The 16,152-nt window shown below is 47.9% G+C and overlaps 1 long non-coding RNA gene across 2 annotated transcripts in view; it reads left to right on the forward strand.

The window, feature by feature from the left end:
* Positions 1-7,760: 7,760 nt before the first annotated feature.
* Positions 7,761-16,152, forward strand: part of LOC146822590 (uncharacterized) — a 282,910-nt gene continuing 274,518 nt past the window's right edge. For both annotated transcript variants that reach the window (XR_014961805.1, XR_014961804.1), the window contains exon 1: positions 7,761-8,411. This is a non-coding gene — a long non-coding RNA (uncharacterized LOC146822590). The remainder of the gene's footprint in view (positions 8,412-16,152) is intronic.

Genomic DNA, 16,152 nt, shown 5'->3' on the forward strand with positions numbered 1-16,152 from the left:
CTCCAGAGCCTTAGTAGCACAATCTACAAAGTCTACACAGTTTTGGTTCTGTGCCTTTTGGGAATCTCTGAACTTTAACCTGTATTGCTCAGTGGTTAGGCCAAGCCCTTCAATCAATGCACTTTTAAGACTGGTATAATCATCTGCCTCCTCCTCTCTAACAGTGAGGAGCTTATATCTACCTTTGTCTACAAAGGAGAGCCATAAGATTGCTGCCCACTGCTCCTGGGGGACCCTTTGAACTTTATAGGCCCTTTCCAGTGCAGTTATCCATTTGTGGATGCCATCCCCACTCTGGTAGGGAGGGACAATCTTGTTCAGGTTTCTATGGTCATGAGACCTCACCCTATCTCTAGGGATGTTGCAGCCACCATGGAACTCTAGTCCCACCTTTTTTCTAGCTCTGTAGAGCTCTCAGGCCTCTCTGTCTAGAGCTACCTGCTGCTTTCTGGTTTCAAGCTGGGCTTCCTCATACTTCAGCAGTCTCTCCCTCCTCACCTGGTAGGTTTCCCTCCTATGAGAAGAAATAAAGGTCCCTATAGATGAACAGAATGGTTAGACTCCACTGAGGGAGATCTAGACATTCTAGGCCCACCACCAACTCTTCCAGGAGGGACAAAGAGGGGACCATTGTTGCCCTCCCCCCTCATCCTCCAGGGGAGCTGGATTTCCCAGGTCAAGATCATTGTCATCTTCCTGGTCAGCATTAGAGGTCAGGTCATGGGGAATTTCACCCCTAGGCCCTTCCTCATGTGCTGCCCCACCCACTCTGTCTACCCCTTCAGACCCTATAAGTCTTCTGAGATCATCCAGCCTGAGTACCTCTATGAGATGCTGGGTGGTTGGGATTTTGCCTGTCTTCAGTCTCCTAGTAGTGCATAATGCTCTCAGTTCCATGAATGGGAGGTTATCGTACTTGGAGACAAGAAGCCCATTGGCTTCTGGCAGGGACCCACTAGTTCCTGGCCTTGAAGACATTACTAGTGCGGTGTGGTGTATTGCACTACCTATTCTAGTGTGGCCTACTAAACTCTCTTGAGTTGTAGAAAGGTTGTGCTAAGCCTTTAACACACAACTCTAAGTTCAGTAGAACTTACTGTATTCTAAAGCTTGTATTAAATGTACCTAGGGTACCTTTAGTGGTTTTCAGTTAGTCACTCAATTGAGATTATCTGGTAAAACAATAGCAAGCTGGAATCCCACACGCTGCACACCAATGTGAGAAGTTGGCCTAGTATATGCAGTCCACTAGTTATAGTGGGCACCCTGCACCAGTCCAAACAACCCCTTATTGATGATAGGTTAAAGACAACCTTTATTGAAAGCTATCCTAGTGGTAGCTATGGAGAGCAGCCTTCAGGCTAAGTCTTGAAGGAATGTAAAGCAGCTTGTTTTACTAGTCTATAATCTCCTGAATGGCTAAATGAAAGACAACCACACCAGGTATATATATAAAATATATGTATTTATTTCTAAACACACCCTCCTAGTCTCTTTATGAGGCTAGAGGTCAAAACACATAAGTTTCACTTCAAATAGAACAGTAAAATAGCACAAATACACGTCAGGCCCTAGGGGCGAGCCAAACCATATACTAAAATAGTGGTATAAGAACCACGACTTAACTAGACACAAGGCCTAGAGCCTGTAGAATCGCTGGGACCCCAAGGAACCACCCAAGGTAGTGACACAGGGGACCCACGGGGGCCATGTGCAGTGTGAGAACACAGCCGCGAGCTCCCGTTAGCTTCTATGGGGAAAGTTGCGGTTAGATTTTTAAAGATTAGGGACACTTAGAAATGAGTCAGGACCAAACCCTTTGGGACTTAAGAAGTTCTAGGGTCCACACCCACGGGAGCACCGGAGTACTTGAGTTACCTCACCCAGGGAAACCGGGTGCATGGGTGTCAAATGGTGTCAGGTCGCATTATCGATTTTATTGGGAGCTGGCAAAGAAGTGCTGCTGCCGGAAAGATGCGAAGTGTCCGAAGAGATCCAAGCCTGGATCAAAGTTGAGGAGAACCTGAAAGCAGAGGGGACAGAGTCTGGGTCCCATGCCAGTGACCAGGAGAACGATAGGCGGATGCCCACCAATGTCGGGTGATTTCAGGTGAAGAAGGTGAAGCTTGACTCTTCAGCCACGAGGACCAGGAGGCGTCGAGGACAACCAGGAGCTAAATTCGAGCTGTCCCACGAAGGATGTCGAGTGCTGCAGCGTCGGTGCCTGGATTGGACACAACAAGCCTTGGTAACAGCAACCCACGCAGAAAGGAGAAAGATGTTTTGGTGCAGACCAGCAAGGTCTGGGGGACTCACCACTTGGTAGGGAGTCAGGGCATGTCTGGAGCAACCAGGCAGCCCAAGGAAAATCAAAGTTTCCTTCACAGGGACCCACCAGTCGATGGACCAGGGATCGCGAAGGAGCCTCGAGAGGAAATGCAAAATGGCAGCCCACGGGTCACTCGGGATGACTAGGCTGACAATCTTCGGTGGATTCTCTGCTCGAGGTGGGAACTACGGGTAACCCCAAGCACGACTTCAAGAGACGTCGAGAAGTCAATGCACTTGCAAAAGTGCACGGTGACCAGGAGTTCCGGTTCCACGCTACTCACGAGGGCTGTGGGTCTGCCTTGTGGATTGATAAGGCTTGCCATAGGGGTGACTGATAGGTTACTATGTGCAGTGATAGGTGAGGTATAGTGAACCTATACCTCAGTAAGGGGTACATGCATCACCTTACCCAGGCTGCAGTAGCAGACCTGTGGTATCATTTTGAAGGGCTTTCCAGGGGTGGCACAATACATGCTTCAGCCCCTGGTAGGCCTCTGGGGTACCTAAGCCCTGGGTACCTAGTATACCATATACTAGGGACTCACAAGGGTACCCCAGAATCCAATCTGGAGTGTACCTAAAGTACATGCAATCAATTTAGAGAGGAAGCAGCAAGGCTGGGGTCCTGAATAGCAGGACCCCAGCCAGACTAAAGTCGAAAAACAGTATAACACCAGCAAAAAGTGGGGGTAACCATAAGAGGCAAATCCTACTCTCCTACAACATCTTATAAACATAATTTGGCCGGGAAATTAGGTAGGAAAATAAAGTTTAGTATGCCTGAACTCAGAATCTAAAGATGCATCTTTTAGTGAAGGTGATTTTTACATTCTGTGTTTGAAAATACCACTTTTAGAAAGTAGGTATTTTCTTGCTCAGTCATCCCATGTGCCGCTGCTGGAATGTGGATTCCCTGTCTGAGTTTTGGATGACAGAAGGCTGGAGAGCAGGAGTGGCTCCAGATAGTCTAGGCGGGTCAGGAAAGGGCTGGATAGACCTGGGCCGCAATTGGGGAAGGGGGAGGAGATTTCCTTGCACCTCAAAGGGCCTGGCCTGCCTCTGACCATGCCGTCTCCACCTCCTGCCAGGAAGTTACACCAGAGAAGGCAGAACTGGTTCTGGCTGGGCACTGACACACTCTGCCTAAGAGATCAAAGGATTTTGGGATATAAATATTGGGGCCCAGACCCCTGACCCTAACTTTTAGAACTCTTTTGGACCATGAAGACTGCCAAGAAGAAGAGCTGGAGAAGCTGTGAGGAGGAACTACCACATTGCTGTGTGCTTTGCTGTGTTGGCCTGCAATGACTGCTTCTGTCTTGGGCAGTGAAAGTACTGGACTGAACTTTCTGCAATATACTTTTGTGAGTTTCTCCAAGGGCTTGACGTAGAGCTTGCCCCCTGTTCAAGAAGTCTCAGGTACACAAAAGACTTCAAGCTCTTCTGCCCTCAGCACTGGAGACTGTGTGTTTTGTGCTGCAACAGAAGAATAAGCAACCTGACGGCGTCGACAACGCCGCTGCCGACTCCGTGTCCTGAAGGCACCACAGAGGGCACCGCAACCCTGGTTTCACCGGCGACGCCTGCTGACGCTGCCACCGAGCCACTGCTCGCACCGCGACCTGTGGGCACCGCACTCCGCACTGCCTCACTTTACGACGACGCCTTGGTATCCACAACGACGACGCTCCATGCTGAAATCTACATCACTGCTTGCACCATGGTTCGAGGGTACCGCTCGTAAAGCTACACGGCGCACCACCGCCATCCCGCACCGCTGCCTTGGCCTACTGACACCAGCGCCATAGACTCCAGTTCGTCAGCCGACGACAGCACTTCAGCAAAGACGCCGCCGCTGCTTGCACTGCGAACTGCCAGCACCGCGACGAGCACCGCATTCACTTTGCACCCCGACCCTGGTCTCACTGATGACGACATCGGACACCGCCATCGAGCCGCTGCTCGCATCACGACCTGAGGGCACCACACGCTGCATCGCAGCACTTTGCACTGCAGCACCCGACGCCTACCGACGCCAGGACTCCTGACTTCAACAGACAGGAGTTCGATCTGTAATGCGTGTGACTTCGAGGGCCCCGACGACTCCTGCACTGACCTCTGCAACCGACGCCGTGCTTTTGGAAGCTTAATGAGAGTTCGCCGACGCCCTGCATTTCTAAAAGGTACTGTTTGCGGGTCTTCCCGACACCGTAGCTGGCTCTCGACGCCGCAGCCAGCCAGAACTGTTTAGATTTGTTTGTTCATGACGCCGTAATAGCCCCAGACGGAGCTATTGACATCAAGGAACTGTTTTTCAAGCATAATTTGATAACTGAAGATTCTTAAGTACTATATTGTGGATTTTTATAATTTTTGGTCTTATCTTAAGTATATAAAAATATTGGATATTTTTCTAAACTGGTGTGGTGTCCTTTTGTAGTGCTTACACTGTATTACTTGTTGGTTATGTGCAAATGCTTTGCACACTGCCTCTAAGATAAGCCTGACTGCTCATGCCAAGCTACTAAGGGGGTGAGCAGGGGTTATTTTAGGAGTGTAACTCCCTTATCCTGACTAGAGTGGTGGTTTCTGCAAGGCTTTGGCACATGCCCTAGCATACCAAAAATCCCATTTCTAATATTGGTTGCCAGCGGTGAGGATAGGACTTGCGTTTGCACTTGACTTACAGTGATTGCTGTGTACTACTGCCATATCGCTGACCATTACGTGCCACATACTGGTTCTTTTTCTTTTTGGCCTATTTTTGATCTTGCCAGTTTGAACTTGCTACTTCATCATGCCTGAATCAAGAGCATCATCTGTTGTATCCCTGGAAATTGCTTTTGAGGAGAATAGGTTGGAATCCTACAATGTTAGGGAATTGAAATCAATCTGCAAAAACCTAAAAGTCCAAGTCAGTAGCCTCACTAGGAAGGAGGAGCTACAAAAGGCGCAGAGGGCCTGGGTAGCAGCCAGACATGCCAGCGAACAGTCTGGTGATCTCAGTGGAGAGGCGGAGGAGCCCATTCCTAGGGTGGATGTGCTTTTGGGAGGGGGGAACCCTCCTGGGCAGACAGCAGTGGCCTGTCCCTAGGAGAGCTGGAGGACAGGTGGGAAGCAAGGAGAGTTGCAGTAGAACTGGAGAAGCTTAAGTTAGCAATGGAGGAGAAACGGGTGATGTTAGAGCATGAGTTCAGGATAAAGGAGCTGGATCAGAGGAGTAGAGCCAGTTCAGATGGTGGCAGCAACCCGTCAAGACAGGCAGACAGGATTGTGCACATGCCTAAGAATGTAGGCAAAGAATGCAAGAAGGGGGATGACATACAAAGGTGGTTTCAGGGTTACGAGGCAGCGATACACATGAATGGGGTCCCTGAGGAGAATTGAGGAGCAGGATTGTGGCCTCTCTTCCCAAAAGAAGCAAGGGATACTTTAATAGCTTTGGGTAAGGGGTTTCACCTCACCTATCCAGACAAGAAGGGCGCCCTTCTTACTAAGTATGGTCTCACTCCTGAAAAGTACAGGGATCAGTTCAGGTCCAGTAAGAAGTCTGATGCCAACACTTGATTGGAATGTGTAGATATGTTTTGCAAGTCACTGGATGGCTGGGTGAAGGGCAGTAATGTGACAGATTTTCAGGGGCTCTGCAATTTATTTGCATGGGTGCACTTGTCTAGTCTATGTTTTGCAGATCTGCACCAGCACCTAATTGATAGTAAGCTGACTGACCCCAGGAAGCTTGCTATGGAGGCAGACCACTGGGTGAGTACCAGGCGTTACGTAAAGGGTAGACCCAATGGTACTGGGACCTGGGTAATATACAGTACAATAATGAGTGGTCCCAGTAAACAAAGTTTCAGCATGAGAAAATAATACAGATATTTGTAATACGTAAGGAAAAATAAGATACACAATCAAAGGACTGGACATTGTTGTTTAATCACACCATCACAATTTCAAATGTATGCATGAGAAATCAAGAATGTTTACACATTGTGCCCAGAGGAAAAGAGAGGGGGTATTGGACAGATTGGGTGATTGTTTGCGAGGATAAGGTGTTATGGACAGGCAAAAGAATTGGTGAAATAAACTGGTTCGCATTAGACGACAAAATTAGGCATATTATTTTTAAACTGTTATACACAAGTCAACATAGTCAAAGATAGCCAAGCTCCAAATTCCGACACAGTAAAAAATCTCAGTTGTTTACAAGCTGGCTTGAAAAGAAGTGTTGATGTTTCAACCCCAGGGACTTGTAGGTCATTGGCCACCTTAAAAAGGGGTCTTCCTCAGGACTGTGAAGCGGAAGGGCACCTAGGGTGCAAGTGAAACGATATTAAAGGAAAGTGTCTTAAGGGGGACCTTAAAACAGATTATCAAGGCCAAAGGTCCTCAAAATTACCGTATAAAGCCCTACAGGGAGGGCTGGAGCATGAGAAGGTCGGGCGCGCAGGCTCCGGAGTATAGAGAGCGGAGAAACTGCACCTGCAAAATTAAGGTGTAGTTTACATATGAGCCCGTCCACATCGTAGCTCTGGGTAGGGGTACATAAGCGGTCACATAGTATCTTGAAAAGTAAAACACTCACGCTTATCGGATCAAATCTGGCATGTCCCATCTAGTCTAATCTTAAGAGGCCAGCCATAATCATCAGCTTGTACCAATGTGCACAAATCTACAACGGGAAAATTAAATGTTACAACCAAAAATTAACGAACCTTACAGAATCCATATTATATACAATTAAAAAATGGAACACCACCCATTGTGTCAGAGTCGGAAAAGAATAAAATAGACCTGCTTTCGCTCCCAAATCAATGTCCCACGAGGGTACTGAATCTGGGGAGAGATAGGGGGATACGAGGTATTACTCTCAACTGCGTTCAGAATGACATGAAACTACAACAGCTGGAAAAAACAGACTCACCGCTCCTCAGTGGTCTCGATCGTATCGGGAGGGAATCGGGCCGTATGGAGCAAACCCTGTGATAGTACAAGGGCAGGTATAAGTACGTAATCAAGACGTCGTAAAAACACAGGATTTTGAAAGGGGCGCATCGCTGCAAAGTGCTTACAGCTTAGACGCCTGCCGCAGCGTTTTGTGCCACTTCCCAACTTGGTTATGTGTTTCTGCCACTGCTTATGGTCTATTCTCCCGGTCTAGGGACTTGCACTTGCCAGTGTTTGATGATGTTCAATGCCCACCATTCATTTGCATTGTTTACTGTCTCTTTCCTTATGGTTTCAGGGCTTGCCTTTGCTTGTGCTTGTTTGTGTGTCCTTATTTAATTTCTGTGCCGATTGGAGTCAGCTGTGTCATAACTTTCTGAGCGCTGACGATGCGCTCGTGGTCTCCCTCGCGCTCCTCAGGCCTGGATACAGCAGGGGGCCAATGCGCATGCGCGCGCTGCTCTTCCCGACGCGTGCTCGACCGGGCTTGACTCGGGAGCTCCAACACGTCATGTGCTGGCTACGCAAACGGGTGCTGGGGTCTAGGCTTGCGAGCACTCACCGGCGGCTTGGATGATGCGGGCAGCTTGCGGTACTTTCAGGATTCGAGTCGAGTCGAGTGCAGACGCGTCATCCGCGCTATGCAGCGCTGGGACTCTCCTCTTCCTGGCAGACCGGCTTCAGTTGGGGGCAGTTCCTGTTGTTGTGGGAACGTTACATCCCACCCTCGTCGCCAGTGTCGTGGGGTCAGGTAGGCCCCACCTGATATCACTCTATGCTGTCGCGCGCCGCAGGGCTGTTAATGAGGGAAATACGACACTCATGGATGGTGGTAGCAGCCGGAAGTCACAAACGACCCCGACATCTTTATATATGCTCTCTGGCCACGCCTGGCCAGAGAGTGATACAATGTGTGGTAGTGTTTCCGGGAAGGGGGTGCACTTTAGATAAACTAGACCGCTACAATAAGCATGCACCGGCATCCGCATCCAGAGAATGGTACTGCACCCCTATCTGCCTCGGCAGAAGGCCTCCCCTATCCTCTGAGTCCCCCTTCGCAGAAGAGGAGAGCAAGGACTTCCAGTCTGGCAATGGGAGCTTGGACAGGACCAGCAACAGCTTCTGCTCAGGTATGGAGAGCTCTTTTATGACGCCACCCTCAGGCTGTATTGTTTGTAATGCATGAGAAGCAAGCACTGCCCTCTCCAGCCACATATTGCATTTCATCATACGAGAAAACTGCTTCCATTCAGAGATATGCAGGCAGGCACATAACTCTTGGGTAAGAATTGAAGCAGCCTATGTGCCTCGTCGTTGGGAGTACGCAGGGGTGCTGTCACATTGAGCTAAAGCGGACAAGGTGCGTGTGGGTGGAACCAATGCAAGGAATTGTGCAGAAGTAAAAACATGAGTGATCAAAGACGACGCTACAATTGAGTGGTGCAGTGTTCGAGACACTTGGCAAACTGCGAGAAAGAAATGGCGCGCAATTAGGGAAATTTCACAATTTACTAAATTACCATGCAGCCTAAAGTTAAAAACATACTGGAAGGCTTACAGCCAACGGCTTAGATGGAGACTTCTCAAGTGCTACATACACATTGGCTCTGCTCTTCTTTAAAATAACACTTTTGCACTGGTTCATCTACAGCACTAGTGTTCTTCTACTTTATTGTTGTAAAAACGTTTTCAGCCAGATTATGTTTTTCAACATTTGCTGGTCAAAACTCTGAACTTTTTGTCGGCCAATGCACTAAAGTATAGGAGTCCTTATCAGGATAATAATGGCAGCTGCCAGCTGGTTTATTTATTTCATTTATTGATCATCTGTACCATATTTCCGTTCCTAAATGACTCAGAAGCCTGCCCTCTTGCTTTGTGCCCCCCTCTGTCCATTTTGTTTATTCTCTGGACTGAGGTTACCCATTCCTCATGCGTGGGCAAGATGTTAAGTACACACTTGATGCAGATCTCCCTCCTAGCCAATAGGATCAGAATGAAGAGTAGATTGTTGTGGTTATTACTTAATTTCGCCTTATTTTCATTACGACTGAGTACCCCAAATATTATTAGCTCTGTGCTTACCTCTATGTTGTGGCCCATCACTTCTGTAAGTGTCTCACCCACATTTTGCCAGAAACATTGGAGCTGGGGGCACTGCCAGAACATGTGTATGTCATCAGCCTTTTCTTCTCTGCATGTAGGACAGCACTTCACCTCTTGCTTGCTCCTCTTTGTAGGTGTCCAGTATGCTCTGTGCACTGTAAATAAATGATTCTTCCTGAGGGGTGCAGATTTAACAACATACCAACATGTAGACATTGATACTTGCCATAGGTCTGAATGCTCCAGGGTCAGCAGATCTTTCCCCCCAAGACCTCCACTGGCAAGGTACAGTCCCTATCCTCTGCCGCAATTAAGCTCCAGTACCATCTTGCTACTTCCTTTTTTTTCGTCCCACTATCTTGCATAATTTTTTTCAAGATCCCTATTTCCTGATTGTTTATTTCTAAGTGAGTCTACCCAGCTCTTGAGTTGGTAATATTTGAATTTTGATGTATTGCCATTTGTCCTCAATGAGAGCTGTTCCCAGCCTATTAGTTTGTTTTCCTCTAGTAGTTGACCTCATTTCAATATGACTTCTTACCTTAGTGGTAGTGCAAGTGAATCTTTCAGGCAGGCCGGGGTCCCTGGGGAGTCCTAGATTATTGCAAATGGACTGTAATACGGTATCTTTGCAGTTCTCCTGATCTGGTATCATAATTTGCAGGCAGACCATAGTGTCTTCAATTTCACTTTTTGAGGAACTTTGGGTGACCAAATTTATACAGAAAGAAACTGCCTTCGGGCTTCGCCATGGCCAACAAATGGGGTATGTTTGCTCTGTTAATAGTGCTCTTACATTCTTGAATTGGAAGGCTCTATTATATTATTAAAAGTCTGGTGTGGCTATCCCACCGCATTCTTTTTATCTTCTCAGCTTTTTCCAGGCTAGTCTAACTCCTTTGTCAACCCATATAATGCCGCTCAGTTCTCCTTGTAGTTTTTTTAAACCAATCCCTTCTGTACTTCAATGGTATAGTGTAAAAATGAACATGAATTTTAGGAGAATCAAAATTTTTAAGATGTTGGATCTACCAATACAAGTTAAGGGGAGAGCCCTCCAGCTTTTTATTAGGTTTTTAGTTTCGAGAACAAGTTTGTTAAAGTTCACACAGGCTATTTTGTCTATGTCTTGTACTATTTGAATGCTTAGGTATTTTATTCTGTCTTTTACCAGGGGTTTGTTACTTTTGGAGTTCCATTCCATGATTTCAGTTTCTTGCTGGTTTACTTGATAACCAGAAACTCTCCCGAAGTCTTCGAGAGCTTGTAGTATTATTGGGAATGTGGCTGGGAGGTTATTTGTGAAAACCAGTAAGTCATCTGCTTATAAGGCAACTTTCTTTTCCCATCCCTGATAGTAGAAGGGTGTGATTCTAGAGTTCTGTCTAAGAGCGTATGAGGTTCTATGTACAGGTTAAAAAGTAAGGGAGAGAGTGGGCAGCCCTGTCTAGTGCCCCTTCTTATGCCTATCTTTTCTGTGAGGCTCCCATTGACTAGGATGTTTGCTGTTGGGTTTTTGTACAAAGCTCTTATCGCCCCATAAAATACCCCTCCTAGATTGTTCCAGTCAAATACTTTGAACAGGAAGTGCCAGCTGACCCTATCAAAAGCTTTTGCAGCATCAAAAGTGAGCACCGACAAGGGGATATTCTCTTGGGAGGCTACATCTATTGCCCCTAGTAGCTCATGTGTCAGTTCTTGGATTTGTCTTCCTTTGACAAAACCTTTTTGGTCCAGGTGTATCAGATGTGCAGCGACTTCCCCTAGACTTCTAGCCATAATTTGTGTATATATTTTATAATTACAGTCCAGTAAAGATATAGGTCTGTATGACCCACATTTCTTGGGGTCTTTCCCTGGTTTGAATATTAGGCATATAGTTGCCTCCTCCCATGATTTTGGAATTTCTTGCCCATTTACAAAAATGGCGTTAAAAAGCTCAGTTAAGAAGGGGGCTAGCTCTTCTGTTAAAGTGCAGTAGATTGCATTTGGCAGTGCATCTGGCTCCGGTGCTGTCCGCTTTTTTAGTTTTGCTATCGCATTGACCACCTCTTCGATTGTTATTTCTGAGTTGAGGTCATCCCTCAGATCTTCCAACAGTGTTGGGGTTGTTATTTTAGCTAGATAGTCCTCTGTGGCTGTGATGTCCTCCGTGTATAGGTCATTGAAAAAGTTTGCAAAGGCTCTCCCGATTTTTGAGTTTTCCGTGCTGGGAGCTGTCTGATCTTCCTGTTGTATTGACGTTATCTTATTACGGCTTTGCTCTGTTTTTAGTTTCTAGGCTACCCCTCTACTCACGCCCACTGAGGGGGGCAGAGCGTTCCAGGCAATGCCCGGTTGCTCAGGTTTACATCCTCCTGTAGGACTAGCGGGTTGCCGTCGCTCCTCCAGGGTCCACCGCGAGGACCTCCTGGGGATATTTGCCATTTGCACCCTTGTGCTCCTGAAAAGGGTACCCCTGTGTACCTTTCAGCCTCTGGCTCGCCCTGTAACTCTGCTTGCAACACACAATAACAGGTTAAAACGCCTCTCCCACCCCACCCCCTGAATGTACGCCGGGTAAGCGGTAGGGAGGGAAACGGCGTCAGGGTAGCAGCCAAAAGAGGACACCAGGTGGGTGTGAGAGGTACTTCTACCTATCTCCCTGCCCACCCATGCCTGGAAATGACGTGGGGTGCGTGGACCCAGAGGGGTCCCCTGTGGCTGTATCGTGAGCCCTCATGTGGCACTAAGGAGGCAGCCCCTCCACTGCCTGCCCACCTGATGAGCCAAATTCCACTGTGGCCCTAGGCAATCGATGTCTACCAAACTTGGGGGAGGGGTTACCCCCTCCCACCGGCAGACCGCCAGTCCACCCCTCTACTAAGGCCCCTGAGGGGGGCGGAGCATTCCAGGCAACCCCCGGTTGCTCAGGTTTACAACCGCCCTTAGGACTAGCGGGGCGCTGTCGCTCCTCCAGGGTCCACCGCGAGGACCTCCTGGGGATATTTGGCATTTGCACCATTGTGCTCCTGAAATGGGTACCCCTTTGTACCTTTCAGCTTCTGGATCGCCCTGTAACTCCGCCACAGCTCTGGGTGTGGCCACCGTCACAACCAGGGCCCCCCACCAAGGCCGGCATTCTTACTTACATCCTGCTGATTCCAGGGCCTCTCCCAGATCCAGCAAAAACAGGTCCATGCCCACTCTAGACAGGTGGACCCCATCCTCTTCAAAACACCCTGTGGACTTGGCATGCAACAAATATGCCTGATAAAACCAAACCCCCTCTGTTCAGTGAGTTTACGCATAGCACTGTTAACTCTCCTGCCCGAGGTTTCCATGGCATCTCCTGACCATGCTCCTCGCCATACTAAACGAGGGGTTATCACTGACCACCATACCTCACATGCCCCCAATTGGTTGCTTAACTTACACATGGAGGACTTCATTTCTTGCAGCAATTCAAGCCTCCCCAAGAGAGTCAGATCATTTTCTCCCTGGTGTATGACCAGGACGTTGGGAGGAGAGACACCCCCATCCCCCAGTCTGCTGCAGCTTCTTCAGCAGCCAGCTCCAGCACATGCATGGGTATCCCAGCCAAACTATCTTGGTGACAGAAAAGCCATGCCTCCATTTCCTGCTTTCCGCCGACCGTGCCACTCTCAAGACGCCCGAATGGCCAATCACCCCAACTTTTGCCACACCCTTCCCCATATTCATAGTGGGAAAGTTTGCTTGCCTCCCACTTTTTTCTGACTGAGAGCTCCAGAATGTTATATAGCTGCTGTTTTTTTGTTTCTATCTCTTTCCCTAGTTTGTCTTTCTCAAGGGAGCTTGGCCTAGTGCCCCACTCAAGCGTTGTAGCTTGGTTTCTGTCTGGTTGAGCTCCTTCTTTTTATTTTTATGTTTCTGGGCTGCCATACTGATCAGGTTCCCCCTGAGGACGGCCTGGTATGCATCCCAAGTGACCTGTAGGGAGATTCCAGATTTGTTTGTTAGAAAGTATTCTTTTGTTTCTGATCTCAGTTTCTTCTTAATCTGGTGGTCTGAGAGTAATTTTCTGTCCAGACTCCATCTTGGAGGGGCTAGGTTCTGGCTTACTATTAGTTCCATTTGGACTGCGGAGTGGTTGGACAGGTGCGCCGGTAGATGTTCAATCTTTCCAACACTCTTTTTTTTTTTTACTCTATTTATTGGAATTTTTTCCATAGTAAAGGAATAGACAAGCATGGTACAATATCCGTAAAGGAGACATGACTGAGATACTGGGAGGACATAGCAAAATAATACTGCGGGATACATGAATGCAACTCAACAGGTACATACATCAGCAGTGAGGGCCATTATATACTACTGTAGGATTAGAGTAACATAAGGAACAATCAAAACGGCATACATTTGCCAGTAAAGACTACAACAGAGTAAGTATGTCAGAGGCTCTGACAGTATATGATGTGACTGTTATCTGACAGACGCTTCAAAAAGTAGGAACAGAGCGCACCATGGTGTTGAGATGCCTAGAGAACAAGTTGGGATCATTGAAACTAGGCATCGTCTGTGTAAGGGTGTTCCAACAGATATGTCTGCAGTGGGGGCGAGAATGACACCGTCCAGTGGGATGGGGTCTGCAAGCCAGTGCTCGGTGGCAACATGGGGTGTGTATCGAGGTGGATGGAGCCAGTAATGGGTGTACTGAGTTTGGGCACATAGGTAGTAAAGCTGAAAGTCAGGGAATGCCATTCTGGGTCATACGGAATATTTTTTAAAAGATATAAAAACTTGGGGAGTATCACCATTTTTATAAGGGAGATGCGGCTGGCCATGGTTAGGGGGAGGGCAATCCAGCGAGTAATGCAACCCGTAACATGCTCCATTGTACAGCCATAGTTAATTCGCATTAGTTCGTCCCGGTCCGTCGACACGCGAATTCCCAAATATTTAACATCGTCCTCACACCCCGCAAGCGGAAAGTCTGTGTCAAAGGAAGTGACTGCGTCGGTCAGTGGGAAAATCTGCGATTTGGACTAATTGATGTGGATACCGAAGTGTCCCCCAAATGTAACGAATTCACGTAGCAGTGGGTTAAGATTGCATTGTGGGTCCTTGACATATAGGGTCATGTCATCCACATATAGAGAGATGAATATAGGACGGAGAAAGCAGCGAAAGCCCAAGTAACTATAATGCTGTCTGACTTTAGCCGCTAGGGGCTCCATGAGGAGGGCAAATAAAAGGGGCAAAAGCGGGCACCCCTGACGTGTGCCTCGGGTAAGTGAGATGGGGGGACGTATGACCGTTAATTAAGACTTTCGCAGTGGGCGAGGTGTACAAAAGCTGAATCCATGTTATAAAGCTAACTGGAAGGCCCATGCATTGTAAGATAGTGAACATGTAGTCCCATTCCACTGAATCAAATGCCTTTGAGGCATCGGGAAACACTGCTATCAGTCGCAGTTTAGGGTCCACTGTCTGTAAGAGTGAGAATAGGGTCCTGAGATGATGGGACGTAGCTCTGCCTTGTATGAACCCGGATTGGTCCGGGAGAACGAGCTTGTCCATCAGCAGACTAAGGCGATTTGCCACAAGTTTCGCGAGGATTTTTGCGTCCGTATTGATTAAAGAAAGCGGCCGATACGACTCACAACGATCAGCTGGTTTACCAGGCTTCAGAAGTGACGTAATAAGTCTGTGTCTCATGAGCCTCAAGGAATACCTCCTTGAGTACTGGGAGTAGTTGGTTGATGTACATTTTATAAAAGTCAACGGGAAGCCCATCCGTGCCAGGTGCCTTCCCCGATGTGTGGTACTTTGAAATTTGGGACCGCGTAGGAGACAGGGCCCTACCCCTGTCTATTCCGGTATTAGCGAACTGCGAATGGTCAATGCGGTATGTACAAGTGCTTCGTATAACGTTTTAGCTATAAATACACTGTGTATACGATATTATACATTGACTACGTGGGTTCCATCTTAGAGCGGTGGCCATCTTATGGTTGCCCTCACATAGGCTACACATTACAAACAAGTACGGGCCTTTAGAACACATGTACTTTCTGTTTGACTTCTCTGTGACCTGTGCAGCTTGGCTCCGCTGCCCCAGGTCAGTCCGGTCTCACGAGCTCCCCGTCCTACGGTCACCTGCGATTAGCATCAGGGTTTGACACACCATAAAGCCTTTTCATCCCACACGAGCCTCCGGCTAATCTCTTTCACACCTGACTCTTCCTGCTTTATGGCTTGTTTTCCAAACAGGAGATGCCCGTGTTTATTGGGGCCTGTTGATATCTGATGTGGGATCTGAGCCTCGCTGGGTAAATAATTGTGGGCTGGCTTAACTGGAATGTGGGATGGTCATCATGACTCTGCCTTTTCGTTTGTAATGGATACATGTGAATGACCATACCATAAAACAAGGAATGTGTGCCTGAAGCATGATACTTTGTATTTAAGGAGAAGCCTGTTTCTGCAACTTTAAGCAGTCTCCTGAGAACATACATTGTGTTGTACTTCTCGGATACCTGTAATTGGTCTGCAGCCAATAAATCGATCTTTGACTTCACCCAGAAGACTCTGTGTTTCTGTAGGTCTGAAACAGGAAGAACCCGAAGTCTTAGGGTGTGTTCCCCTGCACCGCTGGGCTAAAAATTCCCAGTACTTCAGTTGGCGCCTAACTCGGGACGATTTCAGCGGTACCGGTCCAAGCCAGAGGTTCGTGAGGAGCTTCGTGTGGAAATTCTGGAGGAAGGCCGCCACTTCATCGACCCCTGCATGTCGACGTGGTCC

The sequence above is a fragment of the Triturus cristatus genome, chromosome 5_2 (assembly GCF_964204655.1).
Source record: "Triturus cristatus chromosome 5_2, aTriCri1.1, whole genome shotgun sequence".
Taxonomy (NCBI): domain Eukaryota; kingdom Metazoa; phylum Chordata; class Amphibia; order Caudata; family Salamandridae; genus Triturus; species Triturus cristatus.